The sequence below is a fragment of the Balaenoptera borealis genome (genome assembly GCF_965194805.1).
Source record: "Balaenoptera borealis genome assembly, chromosome: 10".
NCBI lineage: Eukaryota > Metazoa > Chordata > Mammalia > Artiodactyla > Balaenopteridae > Balaenoptera > Balaenoptera borealis.
Window position 1 is genome coordinate 12,470,917 of NC_138874.1, and position 12,872 is coordinate 12,483,788.

Sequence of the window (12,872 nt, forward strand, 5' to 3'; positions counted from 1 at the left end):
TAGAGATAAAATCTATATTCTCTCAAACTAAAATGGAATATCCCTATAAAGTTCAATATCTCTGTTAGTACAAATCCTGACTGAAAATTTCAAGAACAAGAGGTTATGCTAAGGTTGTTATTTTTTATTAAAAAAAAATACTCATTCAGATTGAAATCACTGAATGGATCATATGGTATTTAAGAATTTAAGGAGTGTTGAAAATTATGGCCATGCCACATGGATGGGTTTATATAGGACTCGGAGACTTAGACTTTTACATTTCCTCATATCTGTCAATTAAGTTTGATTTTTTTTGCTTACCTTCCCAGCCAGAAGGTAAAAATGGATGAAATGATAAAACAAAAAGATGTAACCTTAGCAAAGCAATAATTTCAGATAAAAAGACCAGCTTAAAATCTTTAGGGAGTAAATGTCAATTTAGATCCAGGAGATTTCATCTTAAAGAGTAAAAGAATTCTTTTCACATTATCTCTAAACTGGAAAATATTTCCCTGGATTTTGTTCAAAAATAACCTTGATATATTCTAACCTTGAGTAGAAGCCAGTAACAAAGTTAAAATACAGGGAACTATTGCCTTGACCAGAGTTAAGGAGTGAATAGGTGAAAATCAGAGAAAAGTGACAGCTAAAAAGGAACTGGGAAAGGCATCTTAATCCAAAACAGGCTTCTTCCCCACCTGGTTAAGTATCTGGCATTTTGGGGGGGCTGACTTTCACATCGTATCTCTTCCTGACTGCTGGAGTGCAGTCAAATCCTACTTTTTTTTTTTTTTTTTTTTTAATTTATTTATTTATTTATTTATTTATGGTTGGGTCTTCGTTTCTGTGCGAGGGCTTTCTCTAGTTGTGGCAAGCGGGGGCCACTCTTCATCGTGGTGCGCGGGCCTCTCACTATCGTGGCCTCTCTTGTTGCGGAGCACAGGCTCCAGACGCGCAGGCTCAGTAGTCGTGGCTCACGGGCCCAGTTGCTCCGCGGCATGTGGGATCTTCCCAGACCAGGGCTCGAACCCGTGACCCCTGCATTGGCAGGCGGATTCTCAACCACTGCGCCACCAGGGAAGCCCGATCCTACTTTTTAATAAATTACTAACCTACTTATTTTCTCTTCCACTAGTGACGGAGCTGTAGCTAATTTATCTTTGGAACCACAGTACTTAGCGTGATGCTTGGCATATAACAGCACACAAAGACTGTTTGGTGGATGTTGAGGTGGATGGATGAATGGAAAAAAATGAATGAATAGGCATTTATTCTAGGGTTGTTTTTTTCATATCCTTGTCACGTGCCCTATCCTCTTGTGGGGTTTTACAGCCCCAAACTAGATATGAACCAGTTTCACCTATGAGACGGACCTGTGGTGTGGCACCACTACCTCCAGGAGGGTACTCAGCATACAGTAAGAGTTCAATACCTACTGACTTGATAAGTGGCCACGCTAAAGAGACATTCTCTGACCTCCAAACAGCAAGTAAGAAACCAAGAGCACTGATATTTTTTTACAGGAAAGAGGGAAAACAGACTGTTTGGAATGAATGATCTCAGTGCTTTAACTACATGTTTACAATCGATACAGATGCACTTTCCTCTTTGGTGTCTTCCACTGGTACACAGTGACACACCCCCTCACCGGATCCACTCTTCATAACCATGAATTGGGCGTAAAGTGCCTGCAAATTTGATTTTATTGTTCCACATGAATACCAGTCAATTTTCCAAGTGGGAATACTAAAGATGATAATTGTATGTTGTCTAATCTTGTCTGGATGGGTCCCCTCTAGTGGTTTCCCACTGGTAAACCACTGAAGGCATGAAAGGATCAGAACAAGAGCAAATGAAATGTAATGTGGTCTCTTCTTTGAGCTAATGTGAGCCTCCTGTTTGAAGGGTATCACTAATGTGTGTACAGACATATGGAAAGGAATAGACAGAGGTATAATTTTTTTTCCTCTAGGGCAGGCTTTACTCGGGAAGTATACTGAGTAATAGCCAATGGAATGCATGATAGTAAATGATCAGACTGCACATTTGGGGCACTTGACTAACTATCTTGACTGTTAGATGTTGTGTGATGCCCTCGCTGGTGCTGCAAGCCTTGAGGGGTGCCTTCTATTCCCTTCCTGGGGAACACAGGCTACCAGAGCGAGTCCTTGGTGGGTAATTACCAGGCAATCAGATACCATCTTGAACAACACATTAACGTAAAAAAATCTTGTCTGAGACTTTGTTGCTTTGTGCTTTATCTCATATAACTTGTCTTTTGGGAGGAAGCAATCATAGTCTATTACTGATGACTTGTGTTATTGCATGGAGAAGAAAAGTGAATAATGAACCTAATAGGAGCCCTAACGCAATTGCTTTTTGTTAGGAGGATAGAGTTGGAGAGAGCACTTTATCATAATTACTCGCCCACATATACCTTCTACGCTCACTCTTGACACCCTTCTCCTCTAATTTCCTATGGGAAACAGCCGGGTAGATAATGGAGAGAAAAGATATAATGAAGAAATGACTATGTTTAAAACATAGAAAGATAGTGAAAAAATTGGCATTCTGGCCCTATGTACTTAAGAGACAAAAGCCCATTTTCAGACATACCTCGTTGTATCACGCTTCGCTTTATTGTGTGGTTCAAATATTGCGTTTTTTACAAATTGAAGGTTTGTGGCAGCTCTGCATCTAGCAATTCTATCAGCACCATTTTTCCAGTAGCATTTGCTCATTTTGTGGTTCTGAGTCACATTTTGGTAATTATTGCACTACTTCAAACTTTTTCATTATTATTCTACTTGTTATAGTGACCTGTGATCTTTGATGTTGCTACTATGATTCACTGAAGGCTCAGATGACGGTTAGCATTTTTTAGCAACAAAGTATTTTTTAATTAAGGTATGTACCTTGTTTTTTTTAGACATAACGCTACTGCACACTTTATAATAGAGTACCATGGAGTGTAAACGTGATTTTTATATAAGGTAACTGGGAAACCAAAAAAGTCATGTGACTTGCTTTATTGGGATATTTGCTTTATTGCCATGGTCTGGAATGGAACCCACAGTGCCTCTGAGGTAGACCTGTACATTTTCCAGGTTTTACACCCTCAGAGGGGCAAAAACATATGAGTCCTGCCTCCCTCTGTATTATATTCTCAAAATAATACCATACACTCATAGCATTCCTCAAAGCTCCTTGAACAGTGGCCAAGTTACAAGACAGATTTATCTCCATCCCTTATCAAATGCGGTTAGAGAGACAAGACATAGATTGTCCCTATTACAATAATAACAAGGAGTTCGAGATAATATCTATAAAACCCAGTGACACATACACTCAATTTGGACGTGACCGAAGATTCCCTAGTCTGGGTTCAAGTACGGAAGGGACCATATTCAGTGTAATCATTGGTCTTTCATTGGTCTTTCTGCTAATACAGAACACCACCTCTGTACAAAATCATGGGCTGGCTCACATATTTCTGGGCATCTTCAGGGCTGAGTCTCAAGTACACGTGACTGATTCTTTCCTGTATCTTCCACCAGGTGTATTGTGACTTCTGGGTCACTGCAGCTGGTAAGAGGTGCAGCTTCCTTTACTGGGTAAAGCCACACGGCCAGACACCGCCACCGCCATGGGCTTCTTCTGTCCTCTCCCTCCTGGTCCCGGTCCCTGACACCCTGCTACTTCTACAGGGCATTTCTTCCGATGTGCCAGTGCTGTTTGGAGGTCAGGGCTGAATCTAGGCACAATCTCACTGTGTAGGGTCACACTGTAATAGAAGAAGACAAATGCAACTTGCTTGTGCCCTAGTGCCACGCTGGATTTCAAATGATAATTTTAAAGTGTAACCCTGTTCCTCCCTAGAATATGGCTATGGCTATATGGAGGCAGGTTCCAAGATAAATTGATATGAGTGATAGACATCATTTTGCCTTAAGAATCACGCCTCCCCTTCAACTCTGAGGTTCTGTAAGTGGCCAAATACGTCCTTTTCCCTTGGATGAATTGGTTCCCAGTAGGCACGTTCGAACCCCTGCCGAGGCGATAAATCACCCCAGGCCCATTTTCCCCAGATGCACCAGCAGGGGACTGTCTGGGGTCCAGGTTGGGATCTTTGGCAACAGTGACTGGGAAGTCAGATGTAGATCAGGCTGTGACAGAGTATTTCATAGAGGAGATGATCAAGGCCCTAGAAACTTCCTGCACTCACAGAGTTTCCATTCTAGCGGGGAAGACAAGGGCCACACACACAAGGCTGCAGGGGAGGTTTATGATGGGCCAGCTCGGGATGCCACGAGAAGACAGGGGTGACATAACTTAGTGCAGGGTCGAGGAGGGTCCCCCCGGGGCAGTGCTTTTTGAGACCCTAAGGATGGATAGGATTTAGCCAGACAAAGGCGGGGAGAGAGGGGAGCTGGTGGCAGAGAGAAAAGTCTGCTGGGGGCTCCGAGGTCAGGTGTGAGGAGCAAAATGAACTGAAAGGTGCTTGGTAGAGAGCAAGGCGGGAGGTTGCAGGGGGCCAGATTGAGGAGTTAAGGTTTTATTTTACTTTAAAAAATTTTTTTAAAAAATGTATTGGAATATAGTTGATGAACAACGTTGTGTTAGTTTCAGCGGTACAGCAAAGTGATTCAGTTTTACATATATATATATGTATAATGTCTTTTAAATTTTTTTACTTGAGAGGAGTTAAGGTTTTATCTGGAGGGCAATAGGAAGACTCTGAAGTTTTTTTTTTTAATTTTTATTTTATACTGGGGCATAGTTGATGAACAATGTTGTGTTAGTTTCAGGTGCACAGCAAAGTGATTCAGTTATACATATACATGTATCTGTTCTTTTTCAACTTCTTTTCCCATGTAGGTTATTACAGAATGTTGAGCAGAGTTGCCTGGGCTCTACAGTAGGTCCTTGTTGGTTATCTATTTGAAATACAGCAGTGTGTATGAAGCAGGGAGGGGAGTGATTTGACTCCTGTGGGTGAAAGACTGCTGCGGGGCAGATGGATGGGAGATAACGAGACAGGAGACAGGAAGACAGATGGCCTACGAGGTTGTTGCTATTGTCTTGGCAAGATATGATCGTGCGGAAGGACAGGAGAGGCACATACATGCCGGAGAGACCCCGAGGTGGGGGGGGCGGGTGGAGTTGAAGGCCGGGTCATTGACTAGATGAGTGGACGAGAGAGAAGGAGGAGTTCGGGAGAAGCCCCAGGTTTCTGACATGAGAAATACATGGGTAGAGATGGCATTACTGAAATAGAGATCACAGGAAAAGAAGGGGTTGGGGAGGTCAAAGGATGTTCAGATTTGGGGGTATATTTTGTTTGAGGCATGTTGAGTTGGAGCTACCTTTGAGGCATACAAGTAGATGTAGACTCAGCCCTGAGGTTCAGGGTGAAGAGCTTGAAGATGGTAACGGTAAACACTGGAAAGATGGGATTTCCTAGGGAAAGAGGAAGAGTAGGCGGTAACCCCATGGGGCATCAAGTGTGAAGGTGGTAGAGGAGAATAGGAGCTTCAGAGGGTGTGAGGGGTGGGCAGAGAGGGAACAGGGGTTCCAGGCAAAGGGAAGTGGGTGAGAAAACATTACCAAGAGGTCCAGGAAGCTTGTGTTGGGGCCAGATTGTGGAAGTTCTGAATGTTAGGAAGGTGAGGGGAATGTGGACAGTATCCAGTAGGCCCCAGGTAGCTCCGGAAGGACTTTGAGCCGGAACCTGTACATGTAAAGTACTGCATATCCGGTGATTTGGAAGTTGAGGGGCAGAAAACTAAGAGCTCATTTAGGAGAGTTGTCTATACTTGGGGAGAAAAGCACCTGGGGGAGGGGGTGACAAAGGAGACTGGTGTGAGAGACCTTTGGGGAAACCAGAGTACTTCCATGTTGCGTCATGGAGGGCAGAGAAAGAGAGACTCTGCTGTGTCTGCTGTTTAGCAGAGTGACAGCATTGTGGTCACAGAGGTCAAGGTTGACCAGAGGAGCCCAGCCTCTGGGGAAACTGATAGATTTGGCTTTAGGTGTGTGGAGATGTAGTCAGTATTGCAAAATAATGATGGAGGTTTTTTGAAGGCAAATGAAAACGGCGTTGCTACAGGCACTCTGCTCCATCACGTCTCTGCCTTTCCAGAAAAAAGGGAGTAAAATTTCACGGTAGTCAAAGTTCATTTTTGCAACCTCTGCACCTGAACTTACAACTTCTGGAAACACTGGATTTAGGAATACTATGGGGTTTTGATTTTGCTTTATCATCCTTTTTGCCTTACTTTTCAATCTTAAAATATGGGCTTATTCTCTCCGTATCAAAAACTGAATGCTCTGAATTTGTGGAAAGAATTTACACAGTTTATTCTTGACCACTCTTCTCATATTTCTCTCTCGTTGTCTCCTCACCCATTGTTCCTTTACGTTCCTGTCTCTCTCCCTTTATTCTCTCTTCGCCTAGGTCTCCCCCAAGAATGCTCAAGTGCAACTATTCTCGGCCTAAATGCCACAGACAATCAAATGTCAGAACGAGGAAGCACAGCCTTGCTAATCCCCCTAGGAACTGGAAAGCAGAAAGTCTCTGGTCTTGATCAGACATTTGGAATCCACCTCTATTTCTCCCTTGTAACTCCTAACAGTTTCTAAGAAACACCTGTCCTCTTATATGATTTAAATGTCGTCTTATAAACATCTGTCTCTTAATATTCTGACAGTTTTTCTTTATGGGAGAGAAAGCACATCCTCAAAAGTGAGTCTTATTTACCACTATAACCCTGGTACAGTTCTGGAGCCTGGTCCCCAGCTGTTGAATGAATAAAGGGTTGATGAAGTCTGGCAGAAGAGGCCGTCTGCCTTTTTATTTTCTCCCTAGGCTTTCAGCTTTTTCTAACTTTTTCTTTTAACCAGGGGTAAGTTGTTCCATCAACACAATAGAAAGATTTGGAGAGTCATCACCAGGTACTATGAAATGTCTTGCACATTGAGGGTGCTTAGAGTTTAACAACTAAAGATGTTATAGGAGACTAGAAAGCAAGGGTTTGCCAAACTGTTGGCAGCTCTAAATTCATAACCAATATGGAAAAGAAACCATATGTCAAAGGTAAATATATATGCATATATGTGTGTGTATATATGCCTTTTCTGTATTCATTTCTTTAGAATTATTTCCTATCAGAGTATGCGTGGTGTTTTTGGTGTTATTATTGGTAGATGCCATCTAGTGGTGTAGAATAGCATCTGTTCTTAGAGCTGTTCAACTTCTAAGTTGTTATAATTATTATTATTACTTTGTTATTTCTTAAAAGTAGAACCAAAAACACTGTTTAAAGAATACTGTAAGTCCCAAGTAGGAATAAAATTTGGAGGATTAAGATATAAACTTTAGGGGGCTTCCCTGGTGGCTCAGTGGTTAAGTGCCAATGCAGGGGACACGGGGTTCGAGCCCTGGTCCGGGAAAATCCCACATGCCGTCGAGCAACTAAGCCTGTGCGCCGCAACTACTGGGCCCGCGTGCCTAGAGCCCATGCTCTGCAACAAGAGAAGCCACCGCAATGAGAAGCCCACGCACCGCAACGAAGAGTAGCCCCTGCTCGCCGCAACTAGAGAAAGCCCGCGCAGCAATGAAGACCCAACGCAGCCAAAAATAAATATAAATAAACAAATAAATTTATATTTTAAAAAAAGATATAAACTTTAAATCTCCTATGGCAGACAATTGAAAAACAAATACAGGACTTTATCTCTCAGTGTAATCCATCCACCCTCTCTTTTATTCATTCATCAGATATTTATCAAGCCCCTACCCTGTGCTAGGTTTGGTGTGAGGGACTTGACATACAATCCCAGTGCCTACCTTGAATGGTAAGAGGAAATGGTAAACGTTGGTGGCCCACTGTGTTTTCGGCACTCAGGCCATGCTTGGCTCTGTGCCACACACTTCGTACCCCAACCTAAATCATCTGGAATCATCACCACAGCCCTCTGAGGTATGGTTGTCCCCGTTTTTCAGATGAGGAAAATGGAACTTTGAGATATAACTTGTCTATAGTCCTGTATCTAAGAAGCATGCAAACCGATTCAGGGTCAGGGTCTGAAATCAAAGTGTGTAAGCTCCTAAAAATCCACTCTTTGTGCTACAAAAGCAAGGGCAAAGGTGGCAGATGCTTTTGAATTACATACAGTTCAGGCCTTTTTTTTTTGAAGTGGGATGAAGTGAGAGGGCAGAAGACAATTTTAAGTAAGTGGTAAAGTTTGTACAAGTCATTTAGCTGTGGGTCTGGACTGGAGAAGGTAAGGGGTAGAAATATGAATAGGTATGGCCAAAAGCTTGGATCATCAGAAAAGGAATAATCCATCTGTGTTGGACGATTCTTGGAGATACATTGGATTGGGAACATTACAGCAAAGCCCAGCATATAGGAAGCATGTTGGTCACTGATCTTTGATCACTCCATCCATTATTGCCTTTCCAGATCTCTATAGCACGTCTATACAACATGACATTTTTAATGTGTTGCCTTTGCACTGTTCTTCAAATTATTTCCTATGTAAAAATCCCAGCTCAGCTCTCTCGTACTTCCTTGAGGATGGTCTCGTTATTTCTAGGTAATAATCTTCTTCTGTATCCCCCAGGGCAGAACACAGTAGGCCTCCAAATATACTTGCAGAATTGAGGGTTTTTAAAAAAATTATTAGATGGGTTTCTTCTTAGCTCCTGTGGATAGTTTGTGACATTTAGCACACTCTTTAATAACTCTGACATTATTCTACTGGGTTCCACTTGAAGAGGAACACGTGCTTTATTTTTATCAGGAATATTTGCATATTGATATGTCATATCACATCAATATTGTCATATTGATGACAAGGACCAGGAACCCAGCTTTCTGAACTGCAGCTTCACCATTTTCCCTTTAATTGTAGCAGAACTTGGCACTTCTTATTTTGCTTCACAAGGCCACATCCTACCAAGTTTCTGTTTCCATTTTGAGAGAAAGGTGAAGCAGTGCCCAGCGCTCTTCCACATGGGAGTGTTTCTCCTCCAAGAAAACAGGACCTGGCATGGATAAGGCACCATATAACTGTTTGTTACATAAGTGAATAAGCCCGTGCTTGACTAAAGGGCACAGCTGTTTCCCAAACATGCGTCACACAGTCAGTTCCTGTGGGTTTGCCCACTGTGCTTCCTCTTGCTTGCAGTGTTCCTACTCTCCTCCTGGCTCGGCCAGTCTGATGCCCTTGGTGAGGCCTTTCCCACGTGGCCCAAGCTTTTTGCCTGCAGACAGCTGGCTCTCCTACTCTCCCTGTGGGCACCACTCATCGATGGTCCTGGAGCACCTTCTCATGAAATTCACAAATGCTCCGCTGTACAGCCCTTTGGGTCCTTCGAGTCTGACATAATGCCCTGAATGTAGCACGCAATCAATACATATTTGTGGCAAATTATGAATATTCATTTGACTTAAAAGAACTACTTTCAAAAAGTGAGTTGATGGTAGAGAAGGGAAAGAAGAAATGAGGGTGGGAATCTAAACACTTACTTAACTTGCTCTTCAGGTTTATTACAGTAGATGCATGTCGTCTGTGAGTAGAAGCTTTCTGGAGTGTGTCAAGGAAATCAAACTCCCGTTCTGCTCAGTTCAAAGGTAAATAGATACAAGTACCAGCCAAGGTCAGCCGACAAGCTCAGAATCTTGGAATGGGGTAGACAGCTGGTATGTCTTTGAACTTTACACCTTTTAGAGGAAGATAGGTAAGATTGATGTTGGAATTATTTCAGAGGGAGTTGATGTGCTGATTCAGAAGTGCAAAGAGCTTTACTCCCTTGAGTTTGTTGCTTTAGGAGTTCTTAGAGCATGATGAAATTCATAGGAGGAAAAAAAGACTTGAGAGACAGAAAGTCAGGTTTAGAGAACAAGGGAGTCTTTTTTTTCCTGAATTTTATTTTATTTATTTTTTTATATAGCAGATGCTTATTAGTTCTCTATTTTATACATATTAGTGTATATATGTCAATCCCAATCTCCCAATTCATCCCACCACCACCCCCGCTTTCCCCTCTTGGTGTCCATACGTTTGTTCATTCTCTACATCTGTGTCTCTATCTCTGCCTGAGAACAAGAGAGTCTTGACCTGAGGGAAGGTGAAGGTGATGAAACACAAGATCGTTCACCCTGGTTTTTAGGCAAATACATTTTCACACTTCAGAGTGATATTCTTCTTTAAAACTTTAGGGAAGTTTATAGCTTTAATAGAAAAAAGAATTTTTTTTCAGTAAGATATTCTAAGGCCAAAATGATGAACTGATATCTTAACAGATGCTGCAGTTCCACAGGCTCTGGCCTAAGTTTCCCTTCCCTGAAAGAACAAGAAACAAGAGGGCTGCAGGAAAGAAGACCAGCGAGGGAGGACATACGCATTACATCTAATAGGATTTCCAGAATATGTTATTTGGTGAAGAAGATCCCAAATCATCCCTCGGCTGGGCCTCTTGAAGATCTCACAGTCTGCCAGAAGGTGGACACTTTGTAGGGGTGGCCCTGGGTCGGATCACCACCATCCAGAATTGGCCAGGCCCGGCCAAGGGGCCTGGTCATGTTTGCTGAGGCCTAGAACGTTCTGGAGGGCTGCATGTGACCTGTGGTTCTGGGAATGCCAGAAACTCTCAAGGACTTTCATAAATGCACACAACTGTTTACTGTCAGCTACAAGCATTTAAAAAAAATGCCGCCAACTTTGGTAGTGGTCAAGGGCTTAGGTTATTTCAATTTTAGTTTGCAAATCTAGACTGAATCACTTTGCTGTACACCTGAAACTAACACAACATTGTTAATCAACTGTAGTCCAATAGAAACTAAATAGTTAAAAAATAAACAACTAGCCTTATTGCTAATGTTTATATATATGAAATTAACCAATTGATGTCCTCCCGTAAGATTTTGGACACTCCTGGACTTCATATCTTTATTTTAATAGTTTAGTTATGCCTGACGCAGTAATGAACCTTGTCTGTAAGCACTTTTCTTTAAACTTACCGTGGATATATATTTTGAAATTAATGTACGTACGTATGTCAGAGCAGTCACCTCATGATTGGTTATATTTATAGTGTTTGCATAAGCATTGTTTATTTTCTATTAAAATATATTTTGGTTGTTGAGCAAAAAAAAATAAAATGAAATAAAAAAGATAAAGACTTCCTTATCAGATCGTTATAGTCATTAAGGAACAGGTCAAAGCGTCCTCCTTATCTATCAGACAGTGGACAATACAGCCTCAGCACCAAGAGCCACCTTGGTGACAACCCATGGACCCACACAGTCACTGCTTTACGAGTCCAAACTCTCAGGGGGAAGTGGCTCTTTTCCTCATGGCCCTTACAGAACAGTGGAAAAGACAATGACATGTGCAGTTACATGAAGAGTGAGAAGTACTGTGATAAAGTGCTGTGAAGGGGGGGAGTGTCTATCCTCTGTTGGCTCCTGCAGGAAGTGTCCCTCCAAGGCTGCTCCTGTGTCCATACCTCTCGTAGAGCATCTGCCAGATATGGGGATGGGCACAGGTGAGATGGAGCGATGATGAAAAGCAGGACCCATGTCCTCTGCAGGTTTATATCCCCAGCACCTGGCACCTCTGCATCATCGCAGGGTCTCCATACATGTTTGTTGAATGAATAAATGACAATCTTGGTAAATGCTGTTAATGAGGTGACAGTTGGGAGAACTCAGGAGTTTGGTCATGTCAAAACGTTGCTCTCTGATGCATTTTATTATATGCATTCCCATATTGTATGCCCCTATTTTATACAGATAGAAAAGGCTGTACAATATTTACAGGCTTTAGATCACAAAGAAATATAGCATGGGAGGGACCACCTCTAACTCTTAAGAGGGTTATGTTTTAGGGCGTGTTTGGGATAGGGAGGTACAGACAACATGATCTCTCCAGGAAGAATTCTGCTTCCAGAAAAAGAGGATCTGAAAACTCTGAAGCCAGTCTCAGGAAACACAGCCCTAGCAGCTCTCCCACAGTAAAGCCGGCTCAGGAAATCCTACGGTGGAACTGGAAGGTCAGGTAGAGTCTCTTCCTGCTACTGGTCCCTTTAGGCAGAATCAACTCCTGTATAGCTTTAAAAAAGTCCTCTGAGATCCTTTAATGTTTCAGCAACCAATTCAAGTGTCAAGCAATTTACATGAACAGTTTCAGGTAAAGCTTCCTCCTGGGTGATCAAGATCTCCTGGCAAAGTAGAAAAGGAGGGTAACAAAAGTTCATTTTCTTTCTCCTCGTCAAGATCAAGATCTAAGAGCTTTTCTCCCTTGGGTGGAGGGCTGCCTGGAGGCGGGGTGGGCGGGCCCAGGGGCTGGGCCGGGGGCGCCAGGACACCACGCCTCTCCCAGCCTCCTTCCAGGCTACGCAGCATTCCTGCGCGCTGGCACCACCTGACCTCTTGCACGATGCTCCGTGCGTCCTCCCGCCACAGCTGCTGGGGTCAGGGGACCGCCTGGGCGATCCGGGGCGCCCTCGGGGGTCGGCACACAGTACGCCTTGCCCCTCCCCGCTGTCTTCCTGTGAACACAGCGATGCGGCGATCCTGCGGCGTCCTGTGGCAGGTGCCTGCGCAGCGCCCGGCAGCTGTGGCGACGTTCAGGCTCTTTGGGGTGGGATGGGGGGAGGCGCGGGGACCAAGCGCCGGCGGGCGCGATTCTCTCCACTCCAGAGAGCGGAGGCGGGGCAGGGACACTGGCAGGGGGCGGCGCGGAGCCAGATTCGAGGGCGTGTGTGCGTGCGTGTGTGTGTGTGTGTGTTTCTCACTGCCTCTCTGATCAGGTCTTTATTCAAAGTGAGCTGTCCAAAATGATTTGACCTTCAAGGGATAAACACATCTAAGTTTATG